The sequence below is a fragment of the Rattus norvegicus genome, chromosome 14 (assembly GCF_021556685.1).
Source record: "Rattus norvegicus strain SHRSP/BbbUtx chromosome 14, alternate assembly SHRSP_T2T, whole genome shotgun sequence".
Taxonomy (NCBI): domain Eukaryota; kingdom Metazoa; phylum Chordata; class Mammalia; order Rodentia; family Muridae; genus Rattus; species Rattus norvegicus.
Window position 1 is genome coordinate 7137318 of NC_141547.1, and position 23114 is coordinate 7160431.

The window sequence follows — 23114 nt, forward strand, 5'->3', positions numbered from 1 at the left end:
ATGCAGGGAAATATTTCACCTGATGGCTTTGGGGCTGGTTACGCCATTTGAGAGTGAACACTGGTATCAGGGATCAGTCTGATTCCTCAGGCACTCACCAGCTCAGTACTCAACAGCCTTGACAAACGGAGTCTCCAACTGCAGTTGGGCAGACCCCAGACCAACGCCAAGTATCACCCAGCGATTCCGTCACACTCTGCCTTAATTGGATATGTGTACTTATCCTCTCCTCTCCACAGCTCCCCTCCATGCCCACCCCCTCCAGGCTGATGGTAATATGACCTTTATTTTAGCATTTAGCATTAATAACACATCGCATACACCACAATCCTGTGCCCTAATTGCTTGGCATTTCCACAAAATAGTCCAATTAATTTTATTTTACCTAACGGCTGTTTCTAAGAGAGTAAGAAAAATCTTCGTTACAGCAAACGAACGGAGGACGGCGGTGAGAAATAGGCTCTTGTTATCGCTATGCATCTGGCTTGGAGATTATTCATCTAATACATAAATATTAGCCCACAGGAGCACCTAGCATCCTATTCTTGCTTGAAATCCCCAAGTCAGAGCCCCAGCTGAGACACCATTGAGCCATGAGCAAACACCCGGGGAAGTCCAAACATTTAGTCTTCTCTGCTGTTTTGAGAAACCGAAGTCTCACCCCATGCTTCAGCCACCCATCCTCCACTTCTGGCTCTGCCTACCCAGGTTTACGGCACAGCATGCCGGAGCACCCAAAGGACAGATGTCTCACCTTGCTGAGATGAAGCCTGTTGCCCGCAGCCGCAGCCGAGCCATGCACTGCCCTCCTGACAGGTCGTGTCTGTCTTGCCCTGTTTGAGAAAGGAATCCCTCGGAGTCCTCAAGCCCCAGGCTCATGTCAGGGAAGCTAAGGATACTGCCTGGAATGTTCCTCAAATCAAACAGTGGAGGATGAGACCACAGATAGCGAATAAAAGCCACGCAGAGCCTCTGCGTGACTAGGATCACACAGCAGTCCCCAGGAGCTGAATTCTCCTCCATTCTTTCTCCTGACTCCAGAGATATTTGACTGGCCAGGAAGCGGGACTTATACACGACATTATTTTTCTTCTTGCTTTTTGTGAGGAAGTTCTGGTTGACCTTCCAGAATATGAAGGGTATGAAATATAAGGGCAATGTATAATCATTGTGCAGTTAGGATATAACTTTATAAAGATATATAGTGTTAAGAACAATCTATGTGAAGCAATTTGACAAAGCTGATACTGTTACAAAAAATATTGAAGAAATTATAACCTAATCTAGAAAATACTGAGCCGTATCTCGATATTAATATAGCAGATTCTTAGTTTCTGTACAGTGATTCTCAGCATGGCAAAAAGGTTGTCAAGAATATTATTAGCAGAGTGCAATAGAAAATTTGTATATTTTCTATTAAAAATGTAAAATAAGTGTACTAAATTTTACTGATCTCTTTAAAAGTTAGACGTATACTCCTTACCCCACAAATACATAAAGCTGTTAGGTCGACTAAGACTCTTTTAAAAGCCATCCCTTTAGATACATAATACAAAGCTATTAGTTGTCAAATAACTAAAAGCACCCAAGTTTAGTTCCCAGCATCCATGTCAGGCAGATCACAACTGCCTGTAACTCTAGTTCCAAAGGATACAACACCCTTTCCTAGTCTCCCACACCCACGTGTACACATGTGTGTGTATGTGTGTGTGTGTGTGTGTGTGTGTGAGAGAGAGAGAGAGAGAGAGAGAGAGAGAGAGAGAGAGAGAGAAGGGAAGGGAAGGGAAGGGAAGGGAAGAGAAGAGAAGAGAAGAGAAGAGAAGAGAAGAGAAGAGAAGAGAAGAGAAGAGAAGAGAAGAGAAGAGAAGAGAAGAGACAGCTAAGTGGTAGATTATTTGCCCTGCATGTGTAAGGCCCTGGGTTCAATTCTCACTACCCAAAAAAAGAAGCATAATTTTCAAACAATTGCAAAACTATATAGATATGATTCCCATTTGGGGAAGTGGGGAGGGAGGGAGGGAAGGAGGGAGGAAGGGAGGGAGGGAGGGGATTGGGTGACAAAGGTTTAGGTAATAGCCAAGTGTCGCCTGTCCTGATGAATGTCTAGAATGGATCATACAAGGACTCTGGGAAATAGGAAGTCACAGGATTCTTTCTTTGTGCCATCCAGTGGGATGTAACACCAGTTCACTTGGTTTAACTCTCTCAGAGAATCCCAGGAGAGAAAGGCTTTGAGGAATAGGCCAAACACCCACGCCAGACCTACTCTGTTTCCTGAATGTCTGTCCTAGGACAGATCATGTCGTCCCAGATCTACCTCCCTTACAAGGGAATCTGAAGCGAGGTGATCTCTGAGGAAACTTTTATTCTGAAGTTCATCGGCTCACGGGAAAGTGTGACATGTGACTTTTAATTTACAGTGGAGCTCTCCTGCAGGTTAACACGGATGAGCGGAATTATCCAGCAGGCTTTCCATGTTTAGTTCTGGGATTCCTGCACCCTCATCTGATCTACAATCTCATCAATGTGTAGGCAAGGACTCTTTCCATGCCTGAGCCCCTTTCTCTTCTCCTGGGGAGGGGGCTGGTCTCAGGTACCCCTCTGTGCTCTTCCACTTCTTCACTGGGCAGCAGTCCAACACATTAGTACTCACAATGTCCGGGAGCTGGATAAAAGTAGTCCTCCAAAACTACGCTAATTAGCAAGCAAAAGGAAGGCACAAGAGAAAAAAAAAAGAGTATAAGTAAACAAACTTGATATGTAGGTGATCCAAGCTCATGACAAGCTACAACCGGCTCTTGAGAAGACACTGGTTGCTAACCCTTCTGTTGAATGAATGCTGTTCTTGGCTCGCCGGGCCCGGACTGCACAAGGCCACAGTGCAGAAGGCTAGAGAGAGGAGGGAGGAAGGGACGTTCTCCTGTTCCTTAGAGCTCGGTAGGAAGCTGTCAAGCCAGTGGTATTTCTAGCCACCATGAGGACAAAATCAAAGCATGTTACGTTTTAATCACAGCATCAGTCTGTGCACACGGAACGCCTGCTTGTACTGGATTAAAACCTCTGCAAACAAGTGTGTTGAAAAAATACCGCTTTCATCAGGAAATGAGTAACTTCTCAAAGGGACTACTCCTAGCATGTCTTCAAGTGAGTTATATTTACTCACTGAACAAAGAAAGCCAAGATTTTCCCTGCTTGCCTTACTGCCTAGTCAGAATCTAGTGTGGAGATCTGAGGTCTCCCCAGGCATCGTAGACGCCAGTCACCATCCAAGAATAGATGTTGGTTCCCTTTGTGCTGCAGAAATGGTACAGAGTAAATAACATTGCCTCCAGTTCCCCAAATGATCTGATTTTATTTGAAGCTAAAACTCTTCTGACTTGCTTGGTTTCTCGATGGGAATGGTTTTCTTCACTCCTGAGCATAAGGGGCCAGTACCTTAACACAAGCCTATTGACAAGCAACCCTTGAATCTCCTTTGCCTACATCCATGGGAGTGCCAGCCCCCATCCCTCCAGACCCATAGCTGATGGGAACAAAACCATCTGATTATGATGCCCATCCAAGAAATTTACCGCTACCGTCATCGTGTCACGTACAACCATGTAGGAACCCTCTCCCCAGTGAAATCATCAAATGTCCTCATTTTTGAGTCCTGCCAAGTGTACACATTCACATTCCCACCAAGGCTGCTCCGAAGGGACACGCAACCATTCGTCAACAGACATTCTCAGGCAAAAGCCACCCAAAGGAGTCTGGTCTGATTCCCTTACTGATGAGACCAAAGCTCACAGAAGCGAGAAGCTCTGGCTGAATTCGCAAAAGACGGTGAATGCCCCAAGTCAGGATCACATCCACATCTACAACCCCTAACCCTTCTCCCAGGCCCTTCTAGCTTTTCCATAGCCAGGAAATGTGAAACAGAATATCTCAGGAAGCATGTCTGAGGCAACTGTTTAAATATGAAATGTAGCCTTTGGTAAGCTCCACAAATGTGTCCCTCCAGAAAAGTCTGTCTTTAAATACGTATCGCACACCATTAAGTTCTAGTTTTTAATAAAATTAGTAATCGTCCCCTGTAAAGCTGCTTTAAAGGGGATCTCTTCTTCTCCTTCTCCTCCTCCTCCTCCTCCCTCACCCCCCCCTCGTTTCAACATGGTCTCATATACCTCATATTGCCCTAGGACTGTCTATGTAACTGAGGCTGACCTTGGACTTCTGATCCCCTCACTTCTAAGCCCCATGTGCTGAGAGTGTAGGCCTTCGCCACCACACTGCAATCTGTGCGACGCTCTGTGTGCCATAAGCATGCGTGCTACCAATCCAAGTACATCCCTGGCTCCATTAATTGTCTTAATGGAAAGAAGTGGGGGGTAGGGGGGATAGTGTTTACTTCTCAAAGTAAAAGAATGCACACACGACAAAAGGAGGAAACGCAATATTACATGTTCTCTTTGAATTAACTACATATAACCAACGCACACAGTCAATACATCCACTATCTTTTTTATTGAGAGGAAAAGTCCCCATGATATATAAATTTACATAATATCCACATTATCAAAATACTTTCTATATATCATAATCTTTACCATGTTAGAAAGATTGCCAACTTCCCTATCTACATGAACTTTTCAGAAGAAATATTTCTGGTTGGGGAGTGGTTCAACGGGCGAGTTGCTCGCTGTGGAAGCATGAGAACCGGAGTGTGAATCTCTAGCACCCATGGAAAAGCCAGAGGTGGGTAGAACCCCAGAGCTCTTGACAAGAGAACCCCAGGGTTTGCAAGTCAGCAAGTCTATCTGAATTGGCCAACTCAAGGCTCAAGGAGAGAAATTGTCTCCCCAGAAAATTAAAATGTGGACAGTGAGAGAGAAATGTGGCCAGTATTAAACTCCAGCACTGATGGCACACATAACTGTCACCAAGAAAGGGTGCTTTTAGACACATTTTTTCACTGTTATCAAACAAACCCAAAGTGCATTTTTTTTCATTTCTGCACAATGTCAAAAGTACATGCAACTGAAATAAAACATGTGAAATATAGTTTGCTTTTAAAAACACATAATGAGTCCTGACCTTTTCTACAAGTTCTGTTCTATCTCATTCTGTCTCCACTTAATAAAAATGACTTGTTGGTCAGCAATGGCTAGTTAGGGGGACTGGGGAGAGCTCAGCAAGTCATCACACCTGCTGCTCTAGCAGAGGATGCAGGTTCATTCCCCAGTGCCACACAGCAGCTCACAGTGGTTTTTAACTCCAGTAACAGGGGACCTGATGCTCTCTTTCAGACTCTGCAGGCACTATGCACATGTGGTACACTCTTACTTCTCTGCACAGAATGTCTTTGAATTGGATGCAATATAATCAATTCTAGAACTGTTACTTCTGATTACTTCTGTGGTGGTTTGAATATGCTTGGCCCGAGGAATAGAACAAGTCGATGTGACCTTGTTGGAGGAAGTGTGTTACTGTAGTGTGGGCTTTAAGACTCTCCTCCTAGCTGCCTGGACACCAGTCTTCTCCTGTCTGCCTTGAATAGAACTCTCAGCATCTCCAGCCCCATGCCTGCCCTGGATGCTGCCATGCCTTGCATTCATGGACTGAACCTCTAGACCTGTAAGCCATCCCTGATTAAACGTTGTCCTTTGTAAGAGTTGCCTTGGTCATGGTGTCTGTTCACAGCAGTAAAACCCTAATGAAGACAACTTCTAGGAACAGGAATAATATCTGTAAAACATATGGCATGTTTGATGTTCAGCAAGTACGTAATTCATTAGAGCAATGACCATTAACAGATTGGTAGACAGAATAAGAAGTCATGATAGTTCATGAGTTAATTTCCTCTGTGGTGAGCCTGAATACCCTGTTTTTTGAAGCTTCAGCCTGGGGTTCAGGAAGCAACTATAACCACAGCTCCAGAAGGCCACGTTCAGCAGTAAACGTTGCTTTGCAGAAAAGATTTTTTTCCTCTTCAACTTCTTTGAGACACCCAAGGGAATTCTTCCATACATTCACGATGCACACATCAGTAAGAACACTCATGTTTGGTCATAACTATCTACTTTCAAAGTTCCCAAGTCTCAGTTCTCCTCCTAAGATCTTAGGAAGACGTAACATTCGGTGACAAGGAAGATCCTCTGTGAGGAAGTAGAGAAACCAGACCTGAAATATTTCAGGGAGCTATATTTAGTGACCTGAAAAAGTATTGAAGCCAAAATACTTAAAGTTACACAATAGAATTTTATAAATATTTAGCTAAATTGTCAAAAGAGTGAGACAGTACAAAATAAACCCAACCAACTCCCACAGTGGGAAGTTAACTTGGTAAAGGCGTCCGAATTACAGGTGCATTAAATAAATGCTAAAACCTTGCAGACCAAGTCTTCAGAAAACCTGCACTGAGGCACAGCTGAACCTCAGACTCAGTTCTCATCTTCCAGAGTCACAAGATAAAAGGAGACCTACGCTGATTTCTTTGTCTTCCTTCTATTAATTAAAGCAAAACAAGCTATTCAAGAGAAACCGCTCTAAAGTCTTGGGACTAAATGCCAGGCTGAATTTAACATGAAAATTCTTGCAAAGAAGATTAAACTATGTAATGCGGAGTCCAAAAGTATTTACCGAGGCAGCCCTTGTCTTTATGCTGACTCAGTATGAAAAAGAGACAATACCATATTAAAGTAAAAGCCCTGTCATCAGAGAGGTGCCAGGGAGAAGAGAGTAGTCAAGTTTCTACTTACTTTGTTTCTACTTCACATTTGTTTCATACAAATGGCAAACTTGAAACTTTTAAACAAATAAGCAGCTGGTCTATGATCGCTTAAACACTTGCTGCATGTTTTTCCAATATTCCCAGAGATGCTGAAGAAGTGATGCATTTGAGGTCTCTGATTAGCATTTTTGCACAGTTGGGAGAAACAGGGTCCACATACTACTAGCAGGGTGGCCAGAGACAAAGGTAACATTACTTTGAAAATTAAATGAGCCCACTTGTATTTTGGATCGAATGGAGTGAATTTCTCCTCTGTGTACCGGGCAGCAGGAATAGCTGGAGATGGAGGCAGGGGTTCTCAGGAAGAAACTCTGGGTTGGCTTTGGTGCTCAAATAAGAGGAAAAGGAAATCAATAGAGTGAAGAGTCAAGAGACATGAAAGGAAGCGCCCTCCGTGTTCCCTCTTCTGTGCCCACTCTGTTTCCTCCTTTAATTAGATCTGACTTCCCTCCAGCATTAGCACTCAAGATAATTATTAAATAGCCAAAATTGGTATTTTAATTTTGTTTGATTAATTAAGACGATTGCCCATCCCTCGGGGGTAGCGTATCCAAGTTTAACTTCATCATTAGTCATCACAGTTAAATCCAGACCTCCCTCTGGGATTTGATAGAACAGACTTTATAGGACACTACAGAAATAGTTGTGCAAAAATGTATCCATTAAAGCTGTTTCTATTGTCTTTAGACATAGGGATAATTGTGATTTCTTTAAGCAATGATTTTTTTTAAACCATAGCTTTTGGGTTATTTTTGCTTTAGAACTGCAAGGGCACACTATTTTGTATATCTCAGTGATTAAATGGGCATGTGTGGGCTGGTCTAGGGAGTGAATTGTCTTTGGTAGTACTGTTGCATAAGGAAAACAAATGCTGGGTCCAAATACATATTCTTTGACAGACTGTCAGTTCACAGCTCTCAGCATGAAGTGGAGCCTATCAATATGTTGTTCCCAGACCGCTTTCCTTGCTCAGTCACTAAGGAAGTGTTGCATAGGACATTCAAGATGCTGGATCGGTCACTTGAATCCCAGTGGTTTCTCCTACCACTTGCCCACCGAGGGACTCATAATAGCTAGCTATAGAGAGAGTTTGAATACAATATATCTGTGCAATGAGTAGTCTGCCACCCTACAGTGAACAACAAACACAAGAGAGGCCTCATGCTAGGATACTTTGTCCTTGGCTGTAGCTTCCAGGCTTCTTAAGCACAGTGTGAGAGTCCTTGATGATGAAATGACATAGGAAAGTGTTTCCCAGAAGAGTCCCCATCATCAGTTGACACATGACCGTCATAGTTAAAATATGATCAGTAATATATGGGAGTAGACAAGATGGCGCTGTTAATTCTTCCTACATGGAATTGTTCCACCACCACCATCACCATCACCATCACCAAGGAAATTGTCTTTGAAATTGGCAGCCAAGGATCTAAAGGAAATTTCTAGCCACCAGGATCAGTCCAGAAGAATAAACCCATGAATAAAACATCAGAAATGGGAACAGGAAGGATCCACTCTGTAGGTTGATGTCATGATGCTTGTGAAGGCAGACATAAGATAAAATGAGTCCTGTCATTGGACGAGAAGGAAGGGTAGGAATGAACAAGTTTCAGAGAAGGAGAGGGAGAAAGAGAAATGGGCAGAGGCAACATGGAGGCAGACGTAAACAATTCATCACCATGCATCTCTACATAGATACAGATGGGTATAAATATTTCTTAAGGGTTGGATTTCTATAGGTCAATTTATCTTATCTGGGCAGGCTGTTTATATCTTTATCAGTTTATATCTTTAACGTATAAATCTGATTGATAAATTACAGTTTATTGAGTCTTGATTTTACCAGGTAGCTGGAACCAGAGAGTTCGAGGCTAGCAGAGAGCCGCCGGGAGAGAAACTAACCAAAGATAAATTATGGTTAGTTCTATATGGCCCCACAGGTACCAAAACTAACTCTAGGGAACAGTGAGGCAAGTTGTCATGCTGGAATGGACCTCCTGTGTCAGAGAGTACTTGGAGGCAGTGTGGAGTGGTGACATAGTGGAACCAGCCACCGCTGAGATACCCCACAGTGCCATGTGACCCTACAGTTTTTTTTAAATATTTACCACAACACCACTCCAGTGGAAAAGGCAACTGCAAGGAAAGAGCTTTCAGACACTGTGCTAAAAAGTTAGCCAGCCTGGAAGCACAGGCCTATAATCCAGTTACATTAGAGTCAGGAAGATCACAGGTTCAAGACCATCCTGGGTAAGGTAGCAAGATCTTATCAAAACAAAACAAATGAAAGAAAAGAATACACACACACACACACACACACACACACACACACACACACTTAGTGTATGTTGAAAGGTTTAGTTAGGTTCAATCCCAGTACCGCACACAGAGAGATAAAGAGTTTAATGTTAATACTGTCTCTCATTAGGCTCCAACGAAGGCTGTGGGACGAGGGATTTGCACATCAATTTTGTGTTTCATAAAGATTCACTGGAGGCGGTGGAAGCACGTGCCTTTTTAATCCCCCGGCATGGGGGGTAGGCACATGGATCCTGTGAGGTCTGAGGCCAGCCTGGTCTACAAAGTGAATTTAGGGGTAGCCAGGGCTACACAGAGAAACCCTGCCTTGAACCTCCCCATCCCACCCCCCCAGTAAAACAGATTCATCGTAATGTCGCTTTATTAGAGCTAGGTAATACTTCAAAGAACACGTGAGCACAGAACCTCTAAGAAATGTGTATTCTTTGAGTCTTCCTCACCCTGATCCTGTTCCTTCCAGAGGCGCTCAACCCAATAGAGTCTTTTTTAGTCACAGAGCACAGATGAGCCCCTGTCGAGTCAACATGAGGCTCATGCTACACTGTCCATTTACAGCTGCATTCTAACTGCTATGGCTTTAAGAGTAAACATGCATTGTTTTATTTTAAAGAAAAATATCTCTCTCTCCCCCTCCCCTCCCCTTTCCCCTTCCCCTCCCCCTCTCCTTCTCCCTCTCTCCCTCTCCCTCCCCCTCCCTCTCCCCCTCCCTCTCTCCCTTCCCCTCCCCCTCCCCCCTCTTCCCAGTGTAATGTAATTAGGGCAGAATAAAGGCTCCAGAGTCTGCTTATCCTCACTCTTTCTGCCTCCACAAATGACAAGTTGTATAGCAGAATCTTCCTCCCGGGATCCAGGCTAAGACAACACTCACCCGCCCAGGTTAGTTTTACAAAACATTCACCTTTAATAAAAAAAAAAAAAATCAAAATGGACCAGAAAGAAGCAATCTGACGAACGCACGCTGAATTAAAGGTAAACTACTACTCTTTCACCTTTGACCAGAAAATACCAGAGGAAACTGACTCCAGGTAACAGAGAGCACCACAGCCCTGCTCATAGAACCGGAAACATGTGCACAGTCAAGATTTCACAGCAGCCCTGCCTGAGTGCATCTAGAGAAGCCAACCAGGATGCTAGAAGCCAGAAAGAAAACACTCCTCAGTGGGCCAGTAGGTCACAGAGTGGCTCTTATGGGCAATGTCGGTAAACACATTTAGACTCTGTCTGGCTCAGACAGCAAAGTAATCGGACTCAAGAGTACACAGCTGTTCATTCCCACTCACTGCCTGCCCCGCACCCCCCCTGCCCTCCACCCAGAAGAGTCCAAGATTACATGGGAAATGAATCCACCATCCAGGACAGCTCTCAGAGTTTTGGCCACTATTATCTGAAGCAAACGCTGGACAAATTTCACTGGCGATGCGAGCCAAAACTATTTTACACTATATTCTTGTCTGGAAAGATACACCGCTATATTCCTTTCTACTGTGGTTTTTCGGTTTGTTCTGAGAAGCTTCATTTTATATCACATGCTACTAGGTTAGGAAGACCATTGGATAGCGACTGTTCCTGTGTTAAATCCCAAGCCCTCTGATGCTGAAATAAAAATAGTGGTAGCAATGTAGTTGACAGTCAAGGAGTGTGAGTTTCTCCTGCAGAGAGAATTACAACCCCCACCCCCCCATCCCTGCATCCTGCTAGCTATACATTTCTTCCACGTACCTTACCTCAAAACCTCAGTCTGCCCCCACTCCTTTGGAAAGATCTGCTACCAAGAACATGCGTCCTTCCCTGTGTATGAGACGTTATCTGTTTTACAGTTAGGTTTTTACGGCTCTGCCTTCCACCATGTCCAAGGCAAAAATCTCTGACACCTCCATAATGGCTTTAGAGTGAAATCCTAATTTGTTTTCTGGAGGTGGGGCACTCAGCAAAGACGAAGGGGACGTGATTAGAGTCTCTTGGAAGGTGAAATACCCCCAGAGAGGATGGAGTAGGTACGGGGGGCAGAGAGGATATTTAGAGAGAGAGATTGAAAACCCACGAGTCTGGGGTACATTTACTTCCCAGCTTTGTCTAATGATTCTGTGTGTGTTGTGATGCCCAGTTCGACACCAACATCACTTCCTGACCTTAAGGGCTAGTTTCAAGCTCTAATTAGAGTTAGGGAAGGGAGGGTATTGAATCTGCCTGCCCATCTTTCTCAGCGATCAGGTATAGCTTTTAAACATCACTGCAAATGTCCCCAGATTTTAATCGATTTGTCATAGTTAGTAGACCCAACAAGACAAAACTTTTTACTTCTGAGTAAGCAAAGCTTTTACACCTCTTCTATTTCAAGCCCCTGGCCTGACTTACTCATTTCCTTTTTAAAGAATGGGAGGGAATAGTAGATATCTTAAAGTTAAACAGGGATAATAGGAAGTATGGTGAGTAAAAGGACAAAAACAGAAACACATGAGAAAGAGAGATTTATTCAAATGAATTGGAATAGATTACAATGGAGCCGGGAGCTGTGTTACTAGACCATGTTAGAAAACCTAGCATTTCTAAAGCATTCTGCGTAACAACCTCTCTTTAAGGACGCACACAAGAAATGGTACGAAAGTTATCTTAAATGAGAATATACTGCCTGCTTCTCTTTAAAAGTAAGTGGATACCTCCTCAAAATACTACTTCAAGAACTCTAAACCCATCTGTGTGTCTTTAAAGTCACGGAAGATTCTCTATTGCTTTCCGGTACAACAGTAACACAATATATATTGAAATCTACCTCCACATGCCAGTTGTCTAGGTAACTCTGAGACTAGCTAAAACATCACCAGGGGAAAGGGAAAAAGGTAGAGGGCGAGAGAAGGGACTGCGCTAATTTGCATTTGTTTAGTAAGTCAGAAACACACACACACACACACACACACACACACACACACACACACACACACACACTGAACCAGCGCCGGTCCCCGTAGGTAGAGGGCGAGAGAAGGGACTGCGCTAATTTGCATTTGTTTAGTAAGTCAGAAACACACACACACACACACACACACACACACACACACACTGAACCAGCGCGGGTCCCCGCGTTGCTCCTGGCTCGCAGCAGCCCCCCTCCCTGTCCCTGTAGCCTGAAGCTACAACCCTCCCACCCTCCGGTTCCTCCCTCCAACCCCCACCCCCCGCGCCCCGCAGCAGTCAAGTCACCTACCCTGCCAGGGATGCGGGACCTACAAGAGATGGCTGGCGGCTGCGCCGATGTCCAGGCTCCTAGGACTGGCCTAAAGATGAGTTCGGGCCGGCAGGGTGCCCTTTACTTTCCAGGGTGAGCGCGGAAGCCCATTCGCCGGGCCTGCGTGCTGCTCTCAGAGGAAGCCCGGGACCGCCGCAGAGCCACAGCTGCGTGGAAAGTTGGGGGGACTCCCCAGCCGCCGCTGTCTCGCTCTAGTCCCCTCCGCAGCCTCTCGCTGTAGTCCCCCTCCGCAGCCTTGGTGGCCCCGCGGCCCCGTGATTCCCTCCCGAGTCCCACCGGCTTTCCCTCACCCGGGCTGAGTTGCCACATGCACTTGAGAAATCCTAGCAGTTGCGCAAAGAGTCAAGAAGTTAGAAAGAGTGATTGTGTGTGAATGTGTAAATACAAGAGGCTGGGACAACTGAGTGGGGCCAGCCCGCAGACGCAGCCGGGTTTCGGGTTTCAGTTGGCAGCTGGCGGCTTCAGAGGACCCAAGCAGCATTGGTGGGGTGGCGGGAGCCCCGCCCTGCACGCCAGCCTCACCTCCAGAGTCCTGCGGGGCGGGCGCCCCATCAGACACCACTGCCTGGGCCCTCTGCAGTTGGCTGCATTCATTTCAGCCCAAATGCAGCACGAGGGCATGCTGGTTCCAAATCTGTGGCTGTGGGTGAGAGAACTGTGAGGAGTGAACCCAATGCCCCCACCCCGTGCTCCTTCACCAAGCCCCACACACTGGTTAATAAGCCCTGCCTGCTGATGTCTCTGCCAAATCTTATTTCTCCAGCCTGAGCTTTATTTCTAAATACAATATTTAGATGAACGTCCTCTGGTCGGGCATTTAGAGAGATGTTAAGTATAATAATGGGCTCCGACATGCTTTTAGAGTTCTCAGAATCATACCCCAAGAAAGAAACCACAGAAGTAAATATATTCCTGATATAGACTCCCCCACCCTCCCAAGCCCTCCCCTCCCCCACCACTGAGCCCTTAGTGTTCTGTGTGTTGGGCTCTCTCGGATTTCCTAAAGCCTAGTGTTTTAGATTTTGTCATTCGGGATGTCCAAGCATATTCTCGGATAGACCAACATGCAAGTCTGGATGGAAATGGATAGGTATTTTGGTTTTGTTTCTTTCAGGTCTCCATCGGGGGCTGGGGGCTGAGTCTGCTCCATTCCAGGCTGAGGTTCCACTAGAAAAATTGATTTTTCTGGCAGGAGACACCTCAGCCCTTTAACGAATGAAATTAAGTTCTGGGGGGGGCGGGGGAAATAACCTCTTTTGCCTGTTCCTTTAAAATGGTGTGGAATCCCTGGCCAGAAGCCATGAGGCCTGCTCTGTAATTGGTGGGATAGATGGCCCTCATCAGCTCACAGGGACTTGTGATGGCGGACTGTTACGCGGGCAAGTGACAGCCCCGGGGGCAGTTTTAAATGAGAACTGCAAAACAATGAAATTAACCAAAATGAAATCTGCACGCATTCCATGGCCTAAGAGCCCCCGGAAGACAAGTGTCAGTAGGTATGATTCAGGACTGTGACATTTCAAAAAGGCAGGAGGCTATCATGTTGGGAGCCTACTTATAACAAATGTTACCACAGCAATTCAGACCCAAGGTGATACAAATTAAACTCAGGGAGGCTGTCTGAAAGAGCACAGGTCTAGAGACTGAGACACGTCCCATCCTTGTGTCTAAGGCCTTTGGCCGTCACACCTCTGATTCTACCCTTTCCACTTGATACCATCTCACCAGAGAGTGTGATTTATAGGATTCTTAGGCTACAGAACACACACACACACACACACACACACACACACACACACACGAGCGGGGTGGGGAGAGTGTCATGGAGACGGCACATGAGGTGAAGGAAGAGTTTCATTCACTAATACAGACCACATTCCCTTCTGCAGAGAAAGGAGAGAAGGACCACCACACTGAAGTCTGTTGGGATTTAGATAGAAATCTGTGACTAGGGAATATAAGCTGAACTAGGAAACACTTGGCACTGACTGGATTCTGACTGCACCACTCTCCACTTAGGATTAAGTATTTTTGGGACACAGCACTGCTGTACCCAGTGACAACTTTAAAAGAAGAGATAAATCCTAGAACCAGTGGGCAGACCTTTGATTCTCACCAGAAGTGGTAGCTAAGGAGGCTTCCTACAGACTCCTGGGAAGTGATGTCTCTCCTTCAGAGTGTCTGCAGAGGGTGTGGCCAAAGAGTCATCTGAAGTAAACGGGTCAGCGTGTCAGGTCCACTTTAATTCTGAGTGTGAAACACAACATGAGCAAACTCTGTAAACCTCAGAACTAATTCGAGGGACAAACTGACTTTATAGGGATCCAGCATTCTAGGCATCTTCCTAAGAGGGTCTAGGAAAAGCAAGCAAGCTATGGGAGGCCTTACAGTGGGTGTGGAACACCTTCAGGACCAGAAGTTCTCTGGAGACTAGAAAACAATTAGGGGGAAGGCAACAGAAAGAGGATAACAGCCTCACATTTGAACAGCTCGTCTGGGTGTCAAGGACAGAAACATCACCCAAACAGAAAGTCCCCTGGACGGACACTGCTTCTGTTGGGCGGTGCTATGTTAGAAGTTTAGTGAGGAGCAACAAGATAGGCATTTGCAAAGCCTTTCAGTCTAATGTTTCAACATATGACTCTGAGGTTACTATTAAACAAGTATGGGATAAAAATGTGTTTTAATGGGATTTCCTCATTGAAGATAAAAATGCCTTTTCATTAGATTCCTTACCAGATTCCTTAAAACCCTCAGCATAGAGTTAGTCATTGTCCTGCCACCCAACTGTTCATTAATATCAGAGACAAGGCTCTTTAATTATGTTTTCACTTGGGAAAACATAAATTCCTAAGAGGGCAAAACACACTGTAACAAAACAGAACAGTCAGGGGTTGCCAAGCTCCCTGCATTTCCTATGGGCAACAGCAGAGCAGAATCTGAGTGGGTGCCACACACACCGAGGTCGGGTTTCAGAGCGAAGACGGAGGCCTGGCTTTAAAGCTGTTTCCCAGCGCCTGCTTTTTGCTTTGGCTTTTTATTTCCCATCGGAAGTTCCATCTCAACACAGTCCAGCCCTGTCTTAGCCAAGTACACTAGTGCATGACTGACAATGTGACTGCCCCATGGGGTGGTTAAGGGGAAGGTTTTTATTGTAGATATGAGAGAGAATAGCCAGAGGCATCTGGAAGAGTCCAGAGCAGAGAGAGAAAAAAGTAGACTGAACATGGCCAACAGACTGGACCTGCTCAGGGCTATCTATGAGAGAGGGGAGAACAGCAGGGGAGAGAGAATTTAGTGAGAGAAACTGGAGCTGAGCAGAGTGACAGCAAGCAAGGGGGGACTGAACAGGAAGGAGGGGGAAAGGGGGGGAAGGGGGATGGGGGAGCGACAAGGAGAGAGAATAGCAGGGTTATAAGGAGAGGAGTAGCTGCCAGGAGGGAAGCCCGAGAGCTGGAGGGAGTTTAGGATATGTGGCAGGTAGGAAGGGCTAGCACGCCATCGTGGACTTGGAAATGTCTAACAGGTCCTTGGGATACCAAGGAAGCCTGGCAGTCAGTCTGAGTTTTGATATGCTAATAGTCACTACAAGTAACATGCTGATAGTCACTACAAGTAATATGCTAATAATCACTACAAGTAATATGCTAATAGTCACTACAAGTAACATTATAATAGTCACTACTAGTAACATGCTAATAGTCACTACAAGTAACATGCTAATAGTCACTACAAGTAACATGCTAATAGTCACTACAAGTAACATGCTAATAGTCACTACAAGTAACATGCCAATAGTCACTACAAGTAATATGCTAATAGTCACTACAAGTAACATTATAATAGTCACTACTAGTAACATGCTAATAGTCACTACAAGTAACATGCTATAGTCACTACAAGTAATATGCTAATAGTCACTACAAGTAACATGCTAATAGTCACTACAAGTAATATGCTAATAGTCACTACTAGTAGCCATAAGTTCCTTCTGCCCGAGCTGAGGTAAATGACTCCTTTAGGTAGAGGGAAGCAGGTGTCACAAGTTCCCAAGGAAGGCTGGCTTTTATCTAAGGGCCTAAAACTCACCCATAGTCCAGGTTGCACTCATTTCCGGATGTGCAAGCTGCCTCGTGGAGTTTGGAAAATTGGAATTTCCATTGGACCTAACAATAGAAAGACACTGAGGGAGGTTGTGCCCACACTCTCTGTCAGGAGACATTGGGTCACATGAGTCAGGGGTAAGGGGTTGGTGGGTAGGTGGGGGTGGCATTGACTCGATGGGCAGAATCAGTCCAACCACATCTCAGGTAGAACTATACCCATGAGGACAAGGAGGAGGATCTTCTGCAGGACCCTTCCTGCTCAGCTATTCCATCCAGGATCAGCAGCTATGATTCAAATCCGCTATCAATCACACCCAATATCAGTCAGATCATTGGATATCAATCACATTGGATATCAATTAGATTGATGTCATTCATATTGGATATCAATCTGATCCGTTATAGCCAGTGTCTTCAAAGGAAGAATTCATTATCATAGAGCCTGAAGATGACCCAGTGTCAGCCGTTGGCACACTTTTATGAACTGATGCAACTCTAGTGTCATAACGAGTTGGATTTTATCCTCCTACACCACCAGAGTAAGCAGGACAAGAATTCCACAATGAAATGTATGTCTATGTTGAAACTAATTAAAAGTTACTTCAACCCTTGGGATTTAGAAGACGTAGAGCTTCATAGAAGAAAGAATAGGAAATGCCAGTGACTTCTACCTGTGTGTGTAATACTGTTGCTGTGTTGGGTGGCCTAATTTTTTTGAACTCTGAAGTCTATGCCCAGCTTATATTGTGGTTGGGGTGAAGTTGTAAACTGAGAAGGGTTTCTTTTGCCTCAGCTCCACATGTTATTCCCAGTTCCCAGTACCAATTAAGGGCTGAAGCGATGGCTCAGTGGTTAAGAGCACTGACTGTTCTTCCAGAGGTCCTGAGTTCAAATCCCAGCAACCCTAGGTGGCTCCCAACCATCTGTAATGGGATCTGATGCCCTCTTCTGGTGTGTCTGAAGACAGCAACAGTGTACTCACATACATTAATTTAATTAATTAGTTAATTAATTAATTCCAATTAGAACTGTTTTCTTTGCTGCTTCTTAATCCGAGATTCAGGACTGGAAAGATGGCTCAGTGGTCAGAAATGCTTGCTGCTCTTCTAGAGGGCCAGAGTCTGTCTTGCAGGACTCATACCCAGCAGCTCACTACCACCTGTAATTCCAACTCTGGGGCACCTGATGCCTACAAAACGCACATTCATGTGTCATACATGTACACATGGGTCTAACAATAACACTCTCGTAACAAATAAATAAACCTGGGTTCAGAAAGTCGCCAGATTCTGTTAAAGGAAAAATCGCTCCCTGCCAGGATCAGCATGTTTCTTTTAGTCGGATTCCCTGATATTTCTGTTTTATACTTGTGGATTGTTTCTAAATAACATTATTCTAGAGTTTCTCTGTATTGATTCAATTGAAAAGTTTCTAAGACAGACTTCCTTCCCATTTTAGCTTTACAAAGCTTCTAGTCTGTGCTTACCCATGAGCAAAGACATGTGTAAATAGATATACATGCATGCATAGACACGCACACACACAGAGACACACACAGAGACAGACATACACACACAGACACACAGACACACACACAGACATACATACAGACACACACACACAGACACACGTGCACACACACACAGACATACACACAGACACACACAAAGACACAAACACGCAGACATACACACACAGACACACGTGCACACACACACACACACACACACACACATACACACACACACACAATGACCTCCTTTCTAGTCTTTAAACAGCCACTCTTGGACTATCTTTTCTGTTTTTCTTTTATAAATAAGCTTATTAATTTGATTTATTTTTTTAATTTCACTGCAAGGTGTTAGTTTTAAGAGCTGAAATGTAATACTCAGATTTAAGGGCTAACTTTTCAAGTTCTTGAATTATCTAAGTACACCCACACACCATGCACATACATACACACCCATAAAGTCAAACAGTTCCCCAGGCATGTGTCTTTCCTTTGATTGGCTCAGCTATGAATTCATAACAAAGAACGTTCAGCAGCCCTGTTTCATTTGAGCATATTCTAATCCTTGGAATCTGTCCAGGCAACCCTCAATCAGTCTCTCTCTATCATATTTTAAGCTTTGTAAACATTGAATAGGCTTTCAGCTTCCAGGTATTTTTTCTTGTCCCTCTGTATTGTCTGCTTTACTCATCCTCAGGTAATTTGAAAATAGTGAGAAGAATGAATCTTCGCTCACTGTGGCTTCATGGAGTCAAGGCAGAGGTGTAAGAGCAGCTGTATGCTAAGGACTCAGATGCTTGCCAGAATGGATTGAATACTTGACCCAATGTTGGTTCCTGGGTCTCAGCTATGAACGAGACTTGGAGTCAAGGTCATCGCTTTAAGTCATATAAACCTAACCAAACCATCAAGGGGACAACTTGTTTGACTGTTGTAAATTACAGACATAACTCGATTAAACAAAGGGCTTTTTAAGGGGAGCTAAATTTAAAAATAAATGTAAATGGATCAGTGTAACTCATTCAAATACATAAGTAAAGGAACAGAGAAATGATCGGAACATCCCTCGTAATTTTAAAAGCGCCTTCCCATTAGGAAGAGTCTTTCTCATAGCACATCTGTGGAAAAGACTATCGTTGTTTGCATTTTGCAAAAGAGAGGACAACGCATTGCACCGCCCCTTCTTTTGTAAGCTGATAAATATCGAGATAACTCTTAGGCTGACTATCCAAGTGCCAGCTCTAGACTGCTTTTGTTAATGTGACAAGGGCAATATCTTCTTATACAAAGGACAGCAGAATATCCCTTTCCTATATCACCTGAGTTACCCAAATACTTAACAATGGTTACTCTCTTATGAGGAGGAATATATTGTGCCCATACAGACCAAGTCTAAATCTTATTAAAGGTATCATTATGAATATCCTGTCCTACCCAATCTCTTATTCAAGTTCTGCACAAATAGCAAAAGGGACTGCTTTCCATCGGGACAAATGAACAATGACTTGGTCAAAGAGCAGGCGGAAATATCAGTAAATGGAGCAGTTGTGGTTTAGATGATTCAGGGACTTGGAAAATTAGCCCGTAAAATCTGAGTGTTTCAGACCTTAAAACTAACACCTTGTAGTGAAACTAAATAATACCAATAATAATAATAATAACAACAATAATAACAATAATTCAAATCAATAAGCTTGTTTAAAAAAGAAAAACAGAAACGATAATCCAAGGGTGGCTGTTTAAAGACTAGATCGGGAGTCATTATTTCCTCAATATTTAAAAGAAAACCACTGTAATAAATATTCTGGAAAGTCTGTAGAAAACAATGCAAACATTAGTACAATTTTTAAAATTGTCTCCTAGATTTCTCAGGAGTATTTCAAGAAGACAATAATCAAAGGAGGAGGCTCAAGATATGGGCTACTGAGCCAAGAACAAAGATAGAATCATGGGCCTCCTGCTTTCTATTGAAGCTTGTGGTTGAAAATACTCCTCTTGCAGCATGGAATGGCTAAGCTAAGGAGTGCTTTGGTAACTGGGATTCGCCCTGAGGGGACAAATGGGAGAGGTTCTAAACACGGAGCAGTCTGTCTTACCCATCCTCAATGGTAGACTGTTGTCTTTGTACATTCACTTCGAGGAGATACTGGGGAAAGAGGCTCATAGTTGACAGTCATAGAGGATAGTCCACAGAGATAGAAGCCCAAGCTCCAGGACGTCAGCTGAGACACTGATAAACGGTCAAGGAGGACACTTTTGACTTAACTGAAATTACTTCACCCCAGCGTTCTCCAGCAGCAACTTTGTGGAAAAAATTTTCTAAGTTTATGAAGAAAGCTATACCAAAACCAAACAGAGGGAGTTCAGCAAAATAATTTAAGTTAGGCCTGCAGCAAACCTCTCCTACCTAGGGTGGGACCGAGGCAGTGTAAACTATGGTAACAGCATCAGTAGAAACAGCAAAGTGGAGTGCAATGGTCTCTTAGAGTCTCATCTAGGGTAAAATGAATCCGTCAGGCTGAAGAGTGAACAGTAGAACTAAAATCTGTGCTGGGAAAATATCAACAGCTCCCGAAGCCAGGAGATGAGATTCTAAAAAAAAAAAAAGGATAGGCAAAGGACTGTGATTTCAATTGATTCTATTGGTTATCCAAAGCTGTGCCTAACGTCTGCTATTTAAGCCTTCAAACATCTCTAACTAATGCAGATTATGTCTGCACCCCTGACTAAATTTCTAACTGTCATAAATATTCACATATCAAGTGTTCCACAGGAACTGAGAATTTGCAGGGCAGGGGCATAGTTAAGGCCAGTGCCATCAGTTTCAAAAACATAGAAAAGAATACTGGAAGAATAGGAAAATGAAAAAAGTAGCTAGTTGTTATGGACATGAATGATTTCCTATATGCAGTCAAACATCACGTGTCACCTCTGAACCCCAAGACTGTCAGCAGTGTGAAGTCAATCCCCACGCCATCCATCCCTTGACAAAATTTACATTTAGTCACTAAGATAGATGATTTAAAGGTTTAGGTAAACTTTCCTCGTTCCTCTAAGGCAATGCACATTTGACCAGTAAAGCACATACTTGTTCTTGGCTACCCTCTAGGCACTGAAGTCACAGGAATCATCTTCACGAGCTTACTCTACACGACTTGAATCTGGACTCTCCTTTAATGTAAGTGGAAAGATATTTTGTCATGTTCTACATTTGTTCCATTTGTTCTAGACTTCAACGCATAGACACTGAAGTGGAGACTCCTAGTTCTTTGGAAAGTCAGTTACGTCAAATGATGTTTTCCTGGGGCACACGGGTGAAAGGACGTCTTGCTAAGGCAAACACGTGAAAGACTGTTTTCCTGATGCAGACACAAGTGAAAGGGTGTTTTGACATAGCAAACACATAAAAGGAGGCTTGGTGAAGGAGTATAAATATTGCCCCACAGACAGTGGGAGACGAGCACTGAGCATTGGTTTGCTTTGCTCCATCTTGCCATTCTTTGCTAGATACACACGTGTATCAGTTCGCCTTACATTGCATCGCTGAGCTCAACTTGTGATAACTTGCCCATTGAGAGAAACTCACCCAAGAACTGCTCCTGACGTCCCTGTGGCAGCTTGCTGCTTCTTCGGCCTCACCTCAGGTCAGTTGTCAAGAATGACAGTTTCTTCAGGATTGAACTACAGCTGCCTGGTGTCTGCCTGTCTAGAGGGCCGGTCTGCAGCTGCAGAGTTCTATTTGGTGTTTGCTACAGTACTGAACTGCTGCCCAAGAAGCTCGAGCTTGCCCCCAAAGAACTACTGCTGAACAGGTCCACCTTCCGCAGATCCTAATAACTTTCTCTTCCACCACCTCTGCTGGGTGGTAGGCTCGAGGAGAGGCTGAACCCTTATGAAAAGTAGGTTAAAAAAATTTATTCCTACAGACACGATGACAATAATTAGTTTAAAACAATCCCATTTGGGTTTCTCTAAGTATACATTATAACGAAATCATATTTCTGAACTCTACACTACCTGCAAAACACTAAGAGTTTATAAATTATGAGAGTTAATGAGCATATTAAAATTGTCACAATCAGTTTGTAAACATTAAAATATTTTCTGGGTCAATAGGTCCTATTTCTGGGTCCCATGACAATAGGGAATCGAACGTAACAGCAAACCCTCACTTAATCTCTAGCTATGTACCTGATTTTGAAATTCTAAAATCACATACATTTAGGTTTATGTTTCCCACATTTAAAAAAAAAACAAAATGATGAAGTCTAGAGAAATGTAAGTAGTCTCAAAGGTTGGCCAGAAGTTTCTTGTGGGGATGGAGGCATGGCTTGATAAGTGAGAGCGCTGGCTGCTCTTGCAGAGGACCTGGGTTTGGTTCTTGGTACCTACATGATGGTTCGCTTTGTAACTCCAATTCCAGGGGGCCCTGCGCCACTCTCTTCTGGACTTTAGTAGCACCAGGCATACAAGTGGTGCACATACATGCATGCACCCAAGCAAAACATCCACACGCACAAAATAACAATAAATTGGTCTTAGAAATTTCAGGGTTTCCTGCCTTCTTTTTTGCTTAGGATGAAAACTCAAAAAAAAAAGTCAGTTATATTGGGTTTTATAAATTAATCATATAAGATGAACTTTTAATATTAAGCTCTTTACCATGCATAAAATAACTCATTGCTCCTTAATATGAATTCGTAAAAACAAACAAAAAAGTATTCGAATGATAAATTTCGCAGGAATGAGTCATATTGATTTGGAAATTTTGCAGCCACCATTTTATACAAGTATTTAAATGTAGGGGAAAGAAGATTATAGTAAACTTGATTTCTAATTCTGTCAACAAATTGTCCACAAAATTAACATGCCTGTCTATGGCCAATGTCTTTCTTCCCTCTCTCCCCCTCGCCCCAAGGTACCATGAATAAACTCTGGGGCCTTGGATATGTATTAGACAACTGCTCATTCCAGCCACACAAGTCCTTCCGTACATTACCCAATTTAGATTGTTTTGCTTAATAAATTCAACAGGCCGGAAATCCAATGTTTGTTATGTAACTATAATTGATTGAACTATATGGTCCAAGTTGACTTTGTAGTTACTGGTCGTGAGTCTAAAATACACGGTTGTAAATGACATATGTAGGTAAACTCATTACC

General features: G+C 43.7%; 1 protein-coding gene across 2 annotated transcripts in view; it reads right to left on the minus strand.

Moving 5' to 3' along the window:
- Positions 1 to 23114, minus strand: part of Arhgap24 (Rho GTPase activating protein 24) — a 629479-nt gene that overhangs the window by 377075 nt on the left and 229290 nt on the right. The window contains 1 exon segment of one of the 2 annotated variants that reach the window (NM_001393820.1): positions 12294 to 12704. The exons of the other annotated variant lie outside the window; for it this stretch is intronic. The gene's annotated coding sequence lies outside the window, so the exon portion shown is untranslated. 2 annotated transcript variants of the gene reach the window in all.